An 18156-nucleotide genomic window follows, 5' to 3' on the forward strand; every position below is an offset into this window, starting at 1 on the left:
ATAAAATATGGAGAAAAAAAAACACTTACACTTACCTCTCCTGCTCCTGGACGCAGACGCTCCTCTTCTACTGCTGTAGGCTGCGCACGGAGTGACGTCACAGAGCGACTCACTCGGCTCCTGTGCGCAGCCCTCACAGCCGACAGCCGAGGACCAGGAAGGCGACGGGGGGTACAAAGCCTTCACCACTTCCTCCTGGTCCTTTTGCCCTGAAAGGGAACGGTGTTCCTGCCATGAAAAAAGTGCAGGAACGCTGTTCCCACGAGTTCCCCCTCGACTCGACCCCTGTTTCCAGGACAGAAGGTCACAGGGAGATGGTTCTGGGAACAACGGATCCGCCTGGGTTCCAGCTACAACTAAAGTCCAAACATGGTGCCGCTATGTGGTTTCTGTGGGGAGTTATGTATATCTTTCTTCCCTGGCATCCCACCATCAAACTAAGACCATGGGCATGTTCATCGTGGCCACCGGGACACAAAAATGTATCCGGTTTTATCCAAACATGAAGTAGACATATGGGGTATGTAAAGTAATAACTATTTTTGGAGGTATTACTATCTATTATAAAAGTAGAGAAATAGAAATTTGAAAATTTGCTAATTTTTCCACATTTTTGGTAAATTTGGTATTTTTTTTATAAATAAAAATTTTACCACTGTCATGAAGTACAATATGTGACAAGAAAATAATCTCAGAATGGCTTAGATAAGTGAAAGCGTTCCAACGTTTTTATCACATAAAGTGACACATGTTAGATTTGCAAAAATCGGCCTGGGATTTAAGGTGAAAAGTGGCTCGGTAATGAAGGGGTTAAAAAAGAGGAGATACAAAAAAAAGTAAAGATATAAAAAAGAGATGAGAAGATGAGCACAGTGCAATCTGCAGGCAACCTTAGCTTCCCTACAGCTTCGCCACTGGGGAAAAAAGGCATTTCTCTATTCCTATTAAAATCATGCATAGACGATAGACATGCTGGGCCTTCAGGTTATGATTGTAAGGCTTGTCAACAATAAAAGGTGTTTTTGGAGATTCTGATATTGCTTACCTATCCTCGGTAGAGGTCATCGGTGGGGTCCGACACCCTGATAAGGTGTTTGAAGAGGCCACAGCTCCGGCCTCCTGACAGCTTACCAAACACAGCACCATCCATTGTATAGTGGCTGTGCTTGGTATTGCAGCTCAGCCTCAATTACTTGAAGGGGAATGAGCTACGCCTAGGCCATGTGATTGATGAATGTGACCTCACTGGTCTAGAGCGGCATCTCCAAAGCAGCTGATCAGGAGGGGTTCTGGGAGTCAGACCACCCTCAAACTGATATTAATAACTAGTGAATCGAAGTATCTGAAGTTGATTTGTCACAAAGCCAAATTTCCTCGCGCTTTGCTGTAACAAATCTATTTTTCCTAAAATAATAGCTGAAAAAAAATAATACTCACCTCATCCGCTGTTTTGATTGAAGAAAACCCGCCAAAGGATCTGTGGCAACTGTGATGACCAGGTGATCACACTGGGCGTGCATGGTGACATCATCCTGATTAACCCCCGAAGGCTGAATGTGAATCACAGAGGCCACAATCAGCATTGAACGCAGCATGTGAGGGGTTAAATTAGGGCGGTGGAGGACGCGATTGACGTTCCTCGTCATTGCGCACTCTCCATACAGATTTGTGACGAATCAAATTTCTTGTCGAAGTTCGGCGAAGCAGCCCAATAGAATTTTTCAAAAATGTGCTCATCTCTAGTAATGACCTATCCTAAAGATAGTTCATCAGTATGGCGATTTCGAACTACCCCTTTAAGGGGCTATGTAAATGCAAAGGAAGCATCGCTGAGATATACCCAGAATTCCTCTTCCAGGGATGCCAACCTTCCCTGTAAATTTTCTGGCTAACTGAAGTAAAAATCACAGGCAGACCAAATTTTTTTACGGACATATGCCCCTCCCCTTTTCGATGACCTCAAAATGCTCTAAACATAATGCCCTTGAATCACAAACACCCCAGAAGTAAGGCTACTTTCACACTAGCGTTTTATTTAAAAAATAAAATATAGCAGCAGCGAGTGGAAAAAAATCCACAGTTTTCAGCCGTTCCATCCCTGCCGCTCTACTATGGGTGCTTTGTTTACATGGCTGCAGTGACGATGCTGTTTTTTTCTGGCTGCGGCCATGTGACCAAAGACTTATGGGATATAACGGGCAAGTGTTCGCCTCTGTCAGAATGTCGCGATGTGCGCACCGAAGTGCAGCTATACAGAAGGTGACCACTGCAGCCAATCACTGTCCTCAGCATTAGACCACTGACACTTGATTGGCTGCAGCGGTAACATACCATATACCGGAAAGTCCCCGCTGCAGTTTGTAAACAAGCAGAGGCGGAAGGGAACGGACCCCGGAGCTGGAGAAAAGGGTGATTATAACATGCATCCACAATGCATATGTGTCAAATTGTTGATCCAACCAAACCTCCCCCAGCATTAAAGCGGTTGTGCAGCCTGTTTGTATTGGTGACGTATCCTCAGGAGAGGTCATCAATATCTGATCGACAGGGCTCAAATACCCGGGACCCCCACCGATTAGCTGTTTGAAGAGAAGCTCCATGTGAGGGCTGCATTCATTACACTGCCCGTCGTCTTGGAAGTGCAGTGTAATGACAAGTACTCGCTCCTATTGCTTGTAATTACACCGCAAGAAAGATGCCGTGTAGTGTAATGGAGGGTAAGCAGCACTCGCATGCAGCTCTGCCTCCTCTTCAAACAGATAATCAGCGGGGATTCTAAGTGTTGTACCCCACCTAGCCTGAGGATCGGTCATCGATATAAAGAGGCTACACAACCGTTTTTGGTGGGCAGTACATTCAGTACTATCAAACATACAGGACAATACAGCAGCACATAGCTCCTCCAGCTCATGCACACGACAGTGTGCCGGCATGCCCGTGCTGCTGCAGTTGGCAATGCATTGGCACCAACTGCGTGCCTGCCGTCTGCGGACATGGACCTATTCACTTGAATGAGGCCCACGATCCACATCCGACTGTCTGCACTGCAAAACAGTATTGGATTCCTTGGGCTTCTGACCAGTGCCTCGGTTCCTCATCATATCTTCTGATTCACTTGAATGGGTCCGCATCCATGATACGGTGCACACGCGGCCGATGCCCATATTTTACAGACCCGTTGTTTGCGGGTTTCAATATGGCCTAGGCCGGCGCACGGTCGTGTGGATGAGCCCTTACATTCAGTGACATCTCCTCTGATGTAGACGTTCTCTTTCCTCATCTTCTAGATTCGGCTCATACCTTCATCCCGAGTAATTTCAGCCACGTCTTCTCTCCACAGAGTTTACACACAGACAGTCCCTCACTTTTCTATCATCCTCATCCAGGTTCTCCAACAATCCTGCTGCTACCCTAAATACAGGACCAATTGTGTTCCCCAATGTCCCCAAATACCATCCTGTAGAAATAAATAGTGCCATACAGATAGTCCCCCTGTAGTAACAGCGCTCCCCAAAGTCTCAATAAGGGTGGGTTCGCATTCGTGTTATGGGATTCCATTATAGGGTTCCGTTATAATAGAGTCATAACGGAATATAATGTAATTCTAGGACGGAAAGCAAAACGGAAACCTTTAAGAGGAATTCTGTTTTGCTCGGTCCTAATACATGTCTATGGAGACAAATAACGGTTCCGTTTGGTTCATGACGGAAAAAATAGTCCTGTTGGGAGGTATGGTAAAAATGACCCATAACAGAAATAATTTTCCTTATAGTGCCTCCAATAGTAATAACTCAAAGAGATGGACGTGTCTATGGCTCAAAGAAAGCGCACAATAGGGTAGTACGTTCAATTTAAGGCTCCATTCACACGTCCGCTATTCTGTTCCGCATTTTGCGGAACGGAATTGCGGACCCATTTATTTTTATGGGGCCACACTATGTGCTGCCCGGATCTGGAAATTTGGAACCGCACTTCCGGCTCCGCAATTCCGGTCCCAAAAAAAAATATAGAACATGTCCTATTCTTGTCCGCAACTGCGGACAAGATTAGGCATTTACTATTATAGTGCCAGCGGAACGCACATTGCCGGTGTCCGTGTTTTGTGGATCCACGGATCCGCAAAACACATACGGATGTGTGAATGGAACCTAAGTGACAATAAAATAATGTACACTTAGAGGCTGACCTTATGTGGTTGTGCTCGTATAGGTATAACTCTAATGTAGGCTTGTTGTTTAGAAGACTGTCCTTTAGGTGTATGCTACCGCAGGATGAGAAACTTCCAGGAGGGATGTCCAGTCCCTTCAGAAAGATGGTTCCAGTAAAACTGTAAACCTGCTTCGGCGCTTCAACCCCAATTCAGACGGTCTTTCGTATCAAGATGGTTTCTTTATTCATTAAAAGTTGTGTATGCGTATATAACAACGCGTTTCGTGGATTTTAGACCCCCTGATGAAGGGGGTCTAAAAATCCCTGAAACGCGTTGTTTTATATGCATACACAACTTTTAATGAATAAAGAAACCATCTTGATACGAAAGACCGTCTGAATTGGGGTTGAAGCGCCGAAGCAGGTTTACTCCAATAGTAATAAAGCTCCTATCAGCTATTTATGGTAATTTATGGGGACACCTCTTTATCTCATAGGTGGACCTATTGGTTTCATTAATGATTAAGGATCCTGTAGATTTAAAGGGTCCACCACCATGTAGACTAGCTCAACCATATTGCAAGCCAGTATCCCTGACTCCCAAACAGATGACTTAGAATGAGAAGACTACACTGTGAATCATTCCCCTTAGGATTAAGACTGTAGAAGGTAGGTTGCTAATGAGTACTATTGGCTATCCAAAATGGAGCAGATCACAATCTCATCATACTGAAAACCAAAATGGAGGGCGGCCATTCTAGGCAATCACTCTGCATATGTAACGCCCCAGAGTGGCATTACCATTTCTGCACCCCGCTACTGTCTTTACTGGTTAACTTCATGTCATCATGTGTATTTATTTCAGGTCCAAACACTGTGCATTTCCTATTTTGCAACTGTTATGTTCAAGTGTAATGTGCCTGGTTCACCAGCAGGTGGCAGCAAATATGGCAGAGCTACAGTTAGGTCGAATGGATCTTTCCATTCCAACACCCCTCTGTGGAGGAGTGGGCGAGTCCCATTTCCTGCAGGAAGGGTGGGCATCAGTTTTAGAGCAGTCTAGCTTACCCCCAGCTAGGGGAAGGAACAAGTGCTGGGCACGTCTCTGCTGGACCTGCCCAGGCCAAGCAAAGCCAAGCCAGCCAGAGCACCTCAGGAGCCAGAGGGAGATTTTCCTGGCCTAATTAAGAGATAAACTATAAAGAGAGAAGTTGCAACATAAATAAAAAGCTAAGTCATATAGCAAACCTGTCAGTACAGCAGTCAGAGAGCAACAGATGCAGCAGAGCTGAGTTTGCCTGCCAGAGTTTAATGCTAAAGCCTGCTGGGACCAAGACAAAGTTTGAAGTTTTTGGAGAAACCTTTGTTCAAGTAAAGCTGTTATTGAACCTCATACTAGGTCTGGACTCAAGTTACTTCTTTCATCCCTCACTTACTACCCCCTATTTGTCTGCTTTGGAGCCAACGCCTGGGGTTCCAGCCGTATCCAGGTAGGAGCACCGTGACACTCGGACTCAACATAAAGGGACATTTTAAGCCACCCTATACCACTTGGCCATTCCTGCACCTGGGTATTCGTTCATCTTTAGGGCCACAGGGGGTGGCCCACTGCACATATAATGGCCAAGAACCAAGACTGACTAGATAGACTGCTATAATATTGTCACCCCATTTTGGTTAGTTAACTAAATATAAGGATTTGCATACATGAAGATAATTATCCTCATTCCCCTTATAGGAGCCAGCTGGTGTAAGTACAGATCCATGTAAATTGTTGAAACTTACCAACATCCTTGAGGGTCAAGTGTTATTATGATGAATTAGATCCCAAATGTTAGATAATCCTTGAATAAATAACAAACGCGGTGGTCAACGTATCAACAGCCTGCAATGTACCAAGAGAAACCTTAGGAGGACGGTACATTCTCTGAGATTCGAGTCCAAATTTCAGCTTCTATTCGGTCTTAAAAAAGTTCTTAAACTGAAATGATTCAGGAAAATAACTTTACAAAAATGGCCATCTGGATATCAGTAGCCGAGACACATTCGCTATGTCTATAAATAGTGATGCAACCAATCATGGGAGACGGAACTGTCAATCATTATTTGGCTTCTTCATGAGATTTACAATGCTGCATGGTGAAATGTGCTTTCAGTGCAGACTCTGTGTATGACGAATGGTCCCAGAGTCAGCAAGATATATGACCTCTTCCAAGGTGCCCCAAGGTAGGACATAGAAATACTGTAGCCAGAGACAAAGACTCTTTGATATTAAGAAGAAGGCGCAAGATCAATGGAAGGGATTTCATTGCCAGCATATTGGCACAGTTTATGGGGTGGTATTATAGCTTATTTCACAGGGGACACTCTGGCACTTTGGCAGCACTGTAGAACTCTACATGGGGGCGGAGTATGGATTTTTTTAATGGGAGTGCTTATTGTTAATAAGGGAGCTCCGATACTGTTTATACGGAAACTTTGGCACTGTATGAAGGGGCATTACTGGCTAACTCTGGTAACATTGGAGCACACTGGTACTGGTTATGGGGGGTACTCTCTTTATATTGGTAGTCTAGCATAATTTATAGGAACAATCTGGTATGGTCTTTGGGTACACTTTGGCACTATCTATGGCAGCACTCTGGAACTTTTAGGGGGCAGCTTGGCATTGGTCTGATAAAGTTTTGGGGACATTCTGACACTTAATATTGGCACTCTGGTATTGTTATGGGGTCATTGTGGCCCTGTAAATGTGGACACGCAAACAATGTTATGGTAAAATTCTGGTACTGTTAATGTGGGCATACTGGCAATGTTAGGAGAATATTCTGGCATATTTAATGGGGGAATTCTGGCACTGTAATTTTGGGGCAATTTTATTGGGACATTCCGACATTGCTAATGTGGGCACTCTGGTAATGTTATGGGGATTTGCTGGAATTGGAAATGTGGGAACACTGGCAATGTTATGGGCACATTCTGGCACTCTTAAAGGGGGCAATCTAGTAATATTATGGGGAGATGCTGGCACTGTTCATGCGGGCACTCTGGTAATGGTATAGGGACAATTGGCACTATTAATGTGGGTGCTCTAGTAATGTTTATAGAGACTATTAATAATGGCCTACTGAAAGTTTTCCTCTGGAGCACTATGGCGCTGCCTACAGAGCACTCTGTCATTATTTGTGAAATACTGTGGCACCGTCTTCTTACTGTTGATAGCAGCAGTTTGGCACTCTGTTGAGGGACTAATGGACTTTCTATAGGAGCGCTCTGACACTGTTATTGGTGGCATTCTGGCAATGTTTATGGAGACATCCTGGCATTGTTAATGTGCCACTCTGACAGTTCTACTGACAACATACTACAATTATTCTGAGGAGGGCACTATGGTGCTGTCACGGGGCGCCGGCGATGCGCTCACTCTCCTCAGTGCTGACGGCGCCCCGCCTCTGTGCAGGAGCGAGGACGCGTGCAGCGTCCTCATCTCCTAGGTGATGGGGGTGGGATGGACATCGGTTCCCCCAGCAACCAGATTAAGCCTGAGCACCGAGCTGAGCACTCGGTGCCCAGAGATATGCAGCAGGGTGAGTCATGTGACAATGGCCACGTCACATGACCCCTGCTAGTCAGTATTTAAACAGGCAGCCTGCTTGCCTGTTGTTTAGGTTCCACCTGTGATTTTGTCCGACCTGGCGTACTTACCTTCTGCTGAATTCCTGACGATCCTCTGCCTGCTCCTGGTGTACTTTGCTCCTCTCCTGGTATTCTGACCCCGGCCTCCTCCTGACGATCCTCTGCTGACTCCTTTTTGCAGCGTACTCAAGTTAGGTGTAGAAATGTTCCTGGGTGTTGTAGTGCAATTGTGACACTAACCTGAGACAGCTGACTCTCTGCAAGGGCAGGTGATGATAAGTAATGTTCGTGACGCCAGTGCCAATGCAACGGTGGCACGCCGTTTGCTGATAGCAGGAATAACTGAGGAACCACGTGATGTTAAAACAGAACTCAAACTTTAGTAGTCATCATGCATGGACATAGATGGAAGCGCAGTTCCTTTGCAGACAGTTGGTTGCAGTACATTTGATGCAGGCAATATATATATAGCAAGGTGACTTCAGAGTGTTAAACACAGGACTTGCAGTACAGGCGGCTTGCACTCTATTCCTGACTGATCCTGGAACATAGAAACTCTTCTCCAAGGCCCGATGCCCTAGCTCTGGCGTATATCCTTGGTTTTATAATTATCAAGTACCTCCTCTGTTGTCTTTAGTACCTCTTGCTTTTCTGGACTTGCCTCTGTCTCTCCCAGCACTGACTCTAGAAACTTCTGAACTCTCCTTCCTAGGCTAGGCCCTGCCTATTTATACTGAACTGGGAGCTCCCTCTGCTGACTGGAACAGGGATTGCCTGCAACAGGCCTAACTGGCTTAAAGGGAAATACACATACAACCTAGCAGTGTCGGGTACCCTACCCGTATGCTGCACACCCCCAGACTTTAACGTGAGTAAGGCCTCGTACTCACACACACCTTCCTGAACCGGCATAACATGGTACATAACTTAAGCATTACATCATGAATATAATAGATAATTATTTCACACAGAAAAACATAACATTAATAACTTCATGACCAAATGACGCAAGGGAAAGGGGCGTCTTCTTACTTCTTAGACACGGCCGCTGACCTGGCACAGCGGACTTAGGGTGAACCAGGTTAGTCCATTCTTCTTTGGTGGCAGTATAATAACGGAACTACCCAGGAGTATCCTGTGGGTGTATCACAGGCAAGGGCTCACGTGGGGGAGTCCATTCTTGCGCACAAATGTCAAGCAAGGTATTACCAGTAGCAACTGCTCGGGAGGAGACACCACCAGCATAGTCAAAGTCTCCTAAACGGACTGGCGGACGTCCCCTGGTCATCCGGGTGGACCTTCTCAACACAGGGGTCTCCTCCTCCCTTAGCAACGAGGTAGAAGAGAGAGGAGCAACAGGAGGGTATCCATCAGTGAGACCTTGGTCAGGAACAACAGGAACAACAGGAACCACTAGAGGGGGAACTGGATCCGGGGCATCTTGAACCGGCTCTTCTGGAGGTGAAGATACAGTAGGTGCCGGAGCAGGCACCAGCAAGTTCAACCATGGTGTCAGAAGCCAATGCATGGGATCAGCGTCATACCTCAGATTACTGACAGCCTGCATAGGATCCTCGGGCGGTATTGATGACTCTGACACAGGGGATTCAGATCCAGAACTCTCGGCACTAGGTTCTGGTGTCAGGCAGAGCTTTAACCGGTTTCGGTGTACAATTTGGGATCCCTTGCCTTCCCGGGTGATCTCATAAGTGTGAGTTCCAACATTTGGGATTGCAGTGACAACATAGGGACTTCGCTCCCATTTACTGTCCAGTTTACTGGTACGGCGGTTATTTTTTAACCATACCACAGCCCCTATTGTCAAGGGTTCTTCATGGGCTGCTTGATCATAGTCTCTCTGCTGTCGGTCCCTAGCATAGTCCATACGTTCCTGAACAATGGCTTTGGCTGTATTCAATCGCCTTTGATGTTCAGCAACCCAGTCGGTGTTAGGTAATGGGTTAATGCAATCAGGTACGTGTATGTCCAATGAATGATCAGCAGGCAATGTCCCTTGGCGCCCAAACATCAAATAAAAGGGGGTATACCCGGTGGAACAATGTATGGTATGATTGTATGTGAACATGAGCTGTGGCAACAGATTAGGCCAATCTCCTCTGGTTTCAGGAGGCACGGCCCTCAGCATCTCTATCAAGGTCTGATTCATTTTTTCACATAATCCATTACCTTGAGGATGGTAGGCCGTTGTCCGGATCTTCTTACAGTTGTGTAAGCGGCACAGTTCATGGAACAGATGGGACTCAAAAGCAGGTCCTTGATCGGTGAGGATCTTTTCTGGACATCCGTAGGGCAGGAGGAAGTGCTTCCAGAACAGTTCGGCTGTAGTCTTGGCTGTCTGGTCTCTCACAGGCACCGCTACAACAAACTTAGTGAAATGGTCAATAATAGTCATGGCATAAGCATACCCTGAGCGACTAGGCTCCAGTTTCACATGGTCGATGGCGAATCCTCTCAGGGGCTCTGCCACTAGTAATGAAGTCCAACAACTCACCCAGCACTCTACTTTCAGACTGTAGTTTTACCCACCTTTCTTCTTTAGGATCAGGCCTACTGGAGGGTGAAGGAACTGCAGCTCTGTCATTGGTAGCTCGAGCCTGATCCTGTTGAGCAAATTTGTTATAGAAAGCCGGCATCTCTACATCTTCCCAAGCATCTCGCACATCATCAGGAGCTGTCTCTGTGGGAAGCCTGGATAAAGCATCAGCATTATCATTAGTACGTCCAGCACGATATTTTACAGAGAAATCATAGTTGGCGAGGCGAGAGGCCCATCTCTGCTCCAAGGCCCCTAATTTAGCTGTATTTAGATGTGCCAGAGGGTTATTGTCAGTAAATGCAATGAACGGGGTGGCGGCTAGATAATCTTTGAATTTTTCCGTCACTGCCCACACTAAGGCCAGGAACTCTAGTTTGAAGGAACTATAATTCTGGTCATTTTTCTCAGCTCCTTTCAGGGAGCGGCTTGCATAAGCTATCACTCTTTCTTTTCCCTCTTGGATTTGGGCTAACACAGCTCCCAGGCCTCGCTTGCTAGCATCGGTATAAAGATGGAAAGGCTTGCTATAATCTGGATAACCTAACACAGGAGGCTCGGTCAGTTTCTTTTTTAGCAATTGGAACGCTATCTCTCTTTCCTCATTCCACTCAATGGGCACAGGAGTTCTAGGACTTTTCTTGGGTTGCCCCCTCAAGAGTTCCTGGATAGGATCAGCTATTTGAGCAAAATGGGGGATAAAACATCTATAGTAGCCGGCAAAACCAAGGAAACCCCTCACCTCTTTGACGGTAGTGGGGACCGGCCAATTACAGACAGCCGCTAACTTATCAGGGTCAGGTTGCACGCCCTCTCCGCTTACCACATGCCCCAGGTATTTTACTGCAGGTTTGAGCAAGTGACACTTGGATGGCTTCACCTTCAGGCCATATTTGATAAGGATTTCAAATACTTCTGCTAAATGTTTCAGATGGTCTTCATATGATTTTGAGTACACAATGACGTCATCTAGATACAGCAGCACTGTTTCGAAGTTTTTGTGACCCAAACACCGCTCCATTAGTCTCTGGAAAGTTCCTGGGGCATTACATAGCCCGAACGGCATACAATTGAATTCGAACAGGCCCATGGGAGTAGTGAAAGCAGTCTTTTCCCTATCTGCAGGGGCCATGGGTACTTGCCAGTAGCCACTGGTCAAGTCCAATGTGGAGAAATAGGCAGAGGAGCCCAGAGCAGTTAGTGACTCCTCAATGCGGGGCAGTGGGTATGCATCTTTGTGGGTTATTTGATTAATTTTCCTATAATCCACACAGAAACGGATACCACCATCCTTTTTCTTTACAAGGACCAGGGGTGCAGCCCACGGACTACGGCTGTCCCGGATTACATTAGAGTCTTTCATCTCTTGGATCATTTCTTTTACAGTCTGATATGAAGTAGGCGGTAAGGGTCTGTATCTCTCCTTGATAGGAGGTATGGTGTGTTGTATGGCACTCACCTCTCCATAATCAGTAGCATGCTTACTGAAGGCCTGGTGGTACTCTTTGACCAGCTGTAGGATCCCTTCTTGTTGATGTTGGGGGGTAGTCTCGTCCCCTACATGGAGCTCTTCCCACCAGGGCACTTGTGGCTGGGTCACTGACGGGCGTCCACTGCCTGCAGCTGGCGGCTTTTCTGTCACTGGAAGACGAATGATGTCTTGGAAGGACACCTGAGAAAGCTGGGCAACACGGCAATGCTTAGTAAGCGCCACAGGATGATCACTCAGGTTAATCAGACGGACAGGTACTTTACCTTGGGAGACGTTCACCAGGCACTTGGCAGCTCTCACATAAGGGTAATCCTCCATCTGGATTGGTTCCACCAGGGCTGGATAATCTCGGCCTTGGACTCCCAGGACAGCACGACACCATAAAAGAGTTTGAGAATTAGGAGGCAAAGTCACAGGCTTAATATCACTAATCCTGGCAGTACAAATTTCTCCTTTCCCATTAGCAAACCTCTGCTGGGCACTTAACACAGTAATAGTCTTTTGAATCACCCTCTTGGATGCAGAGGAAGCAGTGGGCAAAGTCTGGTGTAATACGGCAAGTATTTCTGAATAACAGTTTTTGAAGACATTGGTGCCTAGAATGACAGGATGTCCTCCTCTGTCGCCGGCCTGTACTACTATCACCCCCTGTTGCGGTAAGGTTACTTCTCCCACCTGCAGGGTGGGTTCCCAGTATCCGTGAATCTTTACTGGTTTGCCATTGCTGGCGATAATCTCCACCCAGGATTCAGGCGGCTGGGTTAACTGGTTGGTGTCCCAGAATCTTTCAAAGGCGGGCAGCTGAATAGTAGTGACCTGAGACCCAGTGTCTAATAGGGCTTCAAAGGAGACCCCGTTGATCTCTATGTTGATTTTAGGATGGGATCCTACATACCGTGGCATCCAATTTGGATCCTTTGGACCTAGTGTTCTACCTCCCGAGGGGTGGTCCTCAGCCTCAGGGGTTGCCCGTTTAACTGCCAGCACGTGGATTCTGCGTGTCCCAGCTTTTTGCAGTATGTACACACGGGCCTCTTGCGACCTCTATTACGCCTCCCAGGATCCCTGGGGTGAGTCTCTTGGTATGGAGGTGGGAACGGCCTAGGAGGTGACAGGAACTCTTCTTCTGACATTATGGGTTTTTCCCATTCCTCTATTTTTCTGCACACTCTCTCTAGACTTTTAGTGAGGTGATTTACTTGCTCTGTCAGCATGGCGATAGTATTGGTAGCTGAAGCTTGAACAGCTTGACCGTCCTGAGCTTGGTTAGTGATAAGCGGTTTTGGCCTGCAGGCTGGTGATTCAGGTAGGGTGCTCAACTCCGGAGATACTGCTGACCCCAGAATTTTTATAGCCAGTTCTTTAAAGTCCAGAAAGGTACTGTTAGGGTGCTGGGCAGACAGCATCTTTAGTTGGGTCCTTATTTGCTCACTAGACACCCCGTTGATAAATTGTTCCCTCAAGGTCTGGTCATGATTATCAGCCTCTTTGGGATCTATCTGAATTACAGCCCCTAAAGCCTCCTGAAGTGATAGGGCATAGTCACGGAGGGACTCACCGGACTTCTGTTTCTTGCCAAAGAAGTGCATCTTTATCTCTGAGGCAGTCCTAGTTTCAAAAGTGGCCCTGAGGCGGGTGAATATCTGTTCTAGAGTACTCCGCTCAGTAGCAGGCCAGGATAATACCTCCCTGCGGGCAGCTCCCTCCAGTTGCGCTAGCAGGATTTCCATTTGCTGATCGGCATTTATGGGGTACAGTTTGAATAATGCCAGCAACTTTTCTTTAAAGTCTCTTAGGGTATGGGTCTCTCCTTTATAGCGGGGAAACCATGGGGCCCCGAAATAGTAAGGCATGGTAAAGGGCATCATGCTGGGGGCTATAGAATGATTAGGAGCCGCAAGCTCTCCCGGGGCAGGCTGCTCGGGAACTCCCGGTTCTGACATGTTAGCTTATTGCGATGTGGCCGCTGGTGACTAAAGGGGCCGGAACAATCCCCTTCCCTCCGGTTACAAGTTCTTACCTGTATCGCCGGGCTTGCGCAGGCCAAGTCTCGAGAGATTCCGGACGTCCTGAGTACGCGGTGACGTAGAAGAAGCAGGGCCGCGGCGGTGCGATGATGACGAGGTGCGGGATTTTCTGTGTCTTTGAAGGGATCCGCCCACGAAGGTCCTCAGCAGCGCGGGAAACTTTACTCCAGGCGGCCGGTGGCCATCTTGGTCACCATTCCCTGACAGCAAGCAGGGTTGTAAAAAGTCCATAAAACCACACTCCGATGTGGCGATTTCCTTCCTCTTGATAGCGCAACACTGCACAGCGCTTTTTGGAGGTTTTAGGGACACTTTTAGTATGTTTTTCAGTCCACAAAGTCCACTTTAATAAAACAGGCAATTTGTCACTTTGGTCACAGGGCAACTGTATAAGGCACAAAGTTCACGCTTCTTGCACTAGAAAGCGTGCGTATCCTGTTCGTGACGCCAAAAGAGAGGTGCAGCGTACTCAAGTTAGGTGTAGAAATGTTCCTGGGTGTTGTAGTGCAATTGTGACACTAACCTGAGACAGCTGACTCTCTGCAAGGGCAGGTGATGATAAGTAATGTTCGTGACGCCAGTGCCAATTAAACGGTGGCACGCCGTTTGCTGATAGCAGGAATAACTGAGGAACCACGTGATGTTAAAACAGAACTCAAACTTTAGTAGTCATCATGCATGGACATAGATGGAAGCGCAGTTCCTTTGCAGACAGTTGGTTGCAGTACATTTGATGCATGCAATATATATATAGCAAGGTGACTTCAGAGTGTTAAACACAGGACTTGCAGTACAGGCGGCTTGCACTCTATTCCTGACTGATCCTGGAACATAGAAACTCTTCTCCAAGGCCCGATGCCCTAGCTCTGGCGTATATCCTTGGTTTTATAATTATCAAGTACCTCCTCTGTTGTCTTTAGTACCTCTTGCTTTTCTGGACTTGCCTCTGTCTCTCCCAGCACTGACTCTAGAAACTTCTGAACTCTCCTTCCTAGGCTAGGCCCTGCCTATTTATACTGAACTGGGAGCTCCCTCTGCTGACTGGAACAGGGATTGCCTGCAACAGGCCTAACTGGCTTAAAGGGAAATACACATACAACCTAGCAGTGTCGGGTACTCTACCCGTATGCTGCACTTTGGTACTTCACGACTCTCCTGGTATTAATGACCCCGGCTTCTCCTGACAATTCTCTGCTTGCTCCATTTGTACTTCGTTGCTCTCCTGGTATTGACTCTGTCCGTTCACGTTCTGTTGTTTGTCTGGTCTGTCCTCCCTGCACTTATTCCAAGCTAGGGATTGCCGTCCAGTTGTCCCCTGTCATTAGGACTTGCGAGGCAAGTAGGCAGGGCCAGGGGTGAGGGTGGAGCGCAGTGGTCACTTCCCTCCCCCCCTGTGTGTGTACGCGACCGTTACAGGTGCTCTCTGTAGGGCAGTATAATACTATTTGTGGAATGCTCTGACAATGTATGTAGGTGCGTTCCTACTGTTGAAAGCAGCACTCTGTTGGGGGACTAATACACTTTCTATAGGAATACTCTGGCACTTCATTGGGAAATTATTGCACTTTCTACAGGAGCACTGTGGTACTATGTTGCGGGTTTTAATAAAATTTCTACAGGAGAACTCTGGTAGTCCATTCTGGTATTAATGCACTTTCTACAGGAGCACTCTGACACTCCTTTGTGGGATTAATGCACTTTCTACAGGTGCACTCTCGAGCTCCATTGGGGGATTAATGCACCTTATACAGGAGCACTATGTCATGAACCAGCGGGTGTGAACCCAGTGTGCCACGCGTCCTACCTCTTCTAAGGGTGTTGTCTAAGTGAACCTCTTGTTCTTAACAGTACCCTTGATGGTGGGGATAGGCTTTCCTGAGAGGAACACCAGTTCTCTACCTCTTGAGAAGAATTGGCACATGAGGCAGCTGGTCCAGGCGGATCAGGAGGTACCAGAGCAATTTATCAGAGGTACAGATGTAGTCAGCAGCCCGAGTCGTAACCAGGAGCAACAGCGCAGGACCAAAGGATAAGGCAGAGGAGAAGTCAACAAGCAATAGGTCAGGGCAGGCATCACAGGTACAGGTCAAGCAGTCCGGATCGGCAACAGGAGAGTCAAGGCAAGCAGGCAGGGATCAAACAGGGTCAGGTACACAGGAACACAAGCAGAGAAGTCAGCAACCTTTACAGGACACAAGAACCTTGAAACTCAGGCATCTGGGAAGGGGGTTGAGCCACTTATATACACGCAGGAGGGCTAGGATTGGTCAGCGAGGTCACATGATCTAACCCATAAAGCACAGGAAGTGACGCACGCCGGCCCTTAAGGAAGTTCTGCAGGGAAGAAGCAGCAAGCATGCTGTGGCCAGGGCTGAAAGGAAACTGTGGAGCGGATCCCAGAACAAACAGTACCTGCAAGGACAGAGCCCAAGACTGCAGCGGTGAATGGGAAAGCACAGGCAGCAGAATACAGCGCCCAGGACCGCAGCAGTAAGCAGGTTAACAGCGGCGCATAGCAGCCGCAGCTGTTACACACTCTGACACTCCATTGTGGGATTACTACACTTTCTACAGGAGCACTCTGACACTCCATTGTGGGATTAATGCACTTTTTACAGCAGCACTCTGGCACTGTTAATGGGGGCCCTCTGGAAGGTGTGATCAACGTATGAGGGTGAGGCTTTTTCACATGTTGCAAGCTATGCCCCAGCTTCCTTCTTAGGATTTTGGGGAGGGTTTAATTTAAAAGTGCAATTTCGTCCTCTAGATCGTCTTTGTTACTCTGCAAATATAGAAGCAAGTACTGATTAACTACATGCACCAGAAAGAATGGAGAGCTATATCACTGTGATATCCAGACGCTCAGCATTCCAGGTGGCCGCTCTGCTTGCTCTGCAGTAATGGTGCTGTCTTCCTCCGCTATCAGGGTTGAACAGATGCAAAGTCCGCACTGAATGTTTCCCTTTATCATTGGGCAAGTTGTAATCTTATAATAAAATGCAGTTTCTCCTCTCATTTGCCTGTAAAATGTCACAGCTGGAGATCTCAGTGCCCCCTCCGTCCTCCCTTGCTTTGCCTGTGATTTCACAGGGAACTGAATCTACAATTAATTTTTTCCCACGAGAATACGTCTCGTCCTGCAAAGTTCTTTGAGGTTTCTGGAGGCAACAGCATGCTTTTACCCCTAGCAATTTCTGCTGAGGGGAGATAAGATCCTGGGAAGTGGCCGGCTACCAGCTACATCTCTCAGGAGGGAAGATCATTCAATTTCCTCAGCTGCTGTAGGCAATGGGATTAGTTGGTGCCACAGGTAAGGGAGAGATGTCAGAATTCAAGGGTGACTCCATCAGCAGGGTTCTAAACAGAATCTATATACAAACTTAGGGCCATGACTTCCTAAAGGTCTTTTTCATAGGCCTAAAATTCAGGACTATGATGCGTTACTGCATCTTTTTTACAAAATGCAACCATCTAGAGGGATAACACAACATGCGTCATTGCATCAAATGATTGTCTGATACCCGAGACCCCCGCCAATCAGCTGTTTGAGAAGGCACCGATTCTCACAGTAGTTCCGTGGCCTTCTCTCAGCTCACCAAGCACAGCGACGTACATTGTATAGTATCAGCCCCATTCACTTCTATGAGGCAGAGCTATGCCGAGGCGATGTGACCGATGACTATGTCGTCATTGGCCTAGATTAAGCTGAGAGGAACCTGCAGTGCTACTGCGAGAGCTGATGCCTTCTCAAACACTGATCGGCAGGGGTCCCGGGTGTCATACCCCCGCCGATCAGATACTGATGACCTATCCAGAGTATAGGTCATCATTATAAAAGTCTCGGGAAAACCCCTTATTTTAAGATTCGTGTTTGTCGTAAGCATTGGATGGCAGTTAACTGATAAGCACCTCTTTAAGCAAGGGTGACCACTGCAAACAAACAGGTCGATTGCCCCTATGGCCAGCCCTATACAGGGAGTGCAGAATTATTAGGCAAGTTGTATTTTTGAGGATTAATTTTATTATTGAACAACAACCATGTTCTCAATGAACCCAAAAAACTCATTAATATCAAAGCTGAATATTTTTGGAAGTAGTTTTTAGTTTGTTTTTAGTTTTAGCTATTTTAGGGGGATATCTGTGTGTGCAGGTGACTATTACTGTGCATAATTATTAGGCAACTTAACAAAAAACAAATATATACCCATTTCAATTATTTATTTTTACCAGTGAAACCAATATAACATCTCAACATTCACAAATATACATTTCTGACATTCAAAAACAAAACAAAAACA

The 18156-nt window shown here is 46.8% G+C and overlaps 1 long non-coding RNA gene across 1 annotated transcript; it reads left to right on the forward strand.

Moving 5' to 3' along the window:
* Nucleotides 1-1223: 1223 nt before the first annotated feature.
* Nucleotides 1224-17698, forward strand: LOC121006018. Its single transcript, XR_005780007.1, has 3 exons — nucleotides 1224-1248; nucleotides 11364-11373; nucleotides 17571-17698. It is a non-coding gene; the product is annotated as an uncharacterized LOC121006018 (long non-coding RNA).
* Nucleotides 17699-18156: the final 458 nt, after the last annotated feature.

This window comes from Bufo bufo, chromosome 6 (genome assembly GCF_905171765.1).
Source record: "Bufo bufo chromosome 6, aBufBuf1.1, whole genome shotgun sequence".
Classification (NCBI taxonomy): domain Eukaryota; kingdom Metazoa; phylum Chordata; class Amphibia; order Anura; family Bufonidae; genus Bufo; species Bufo bufo.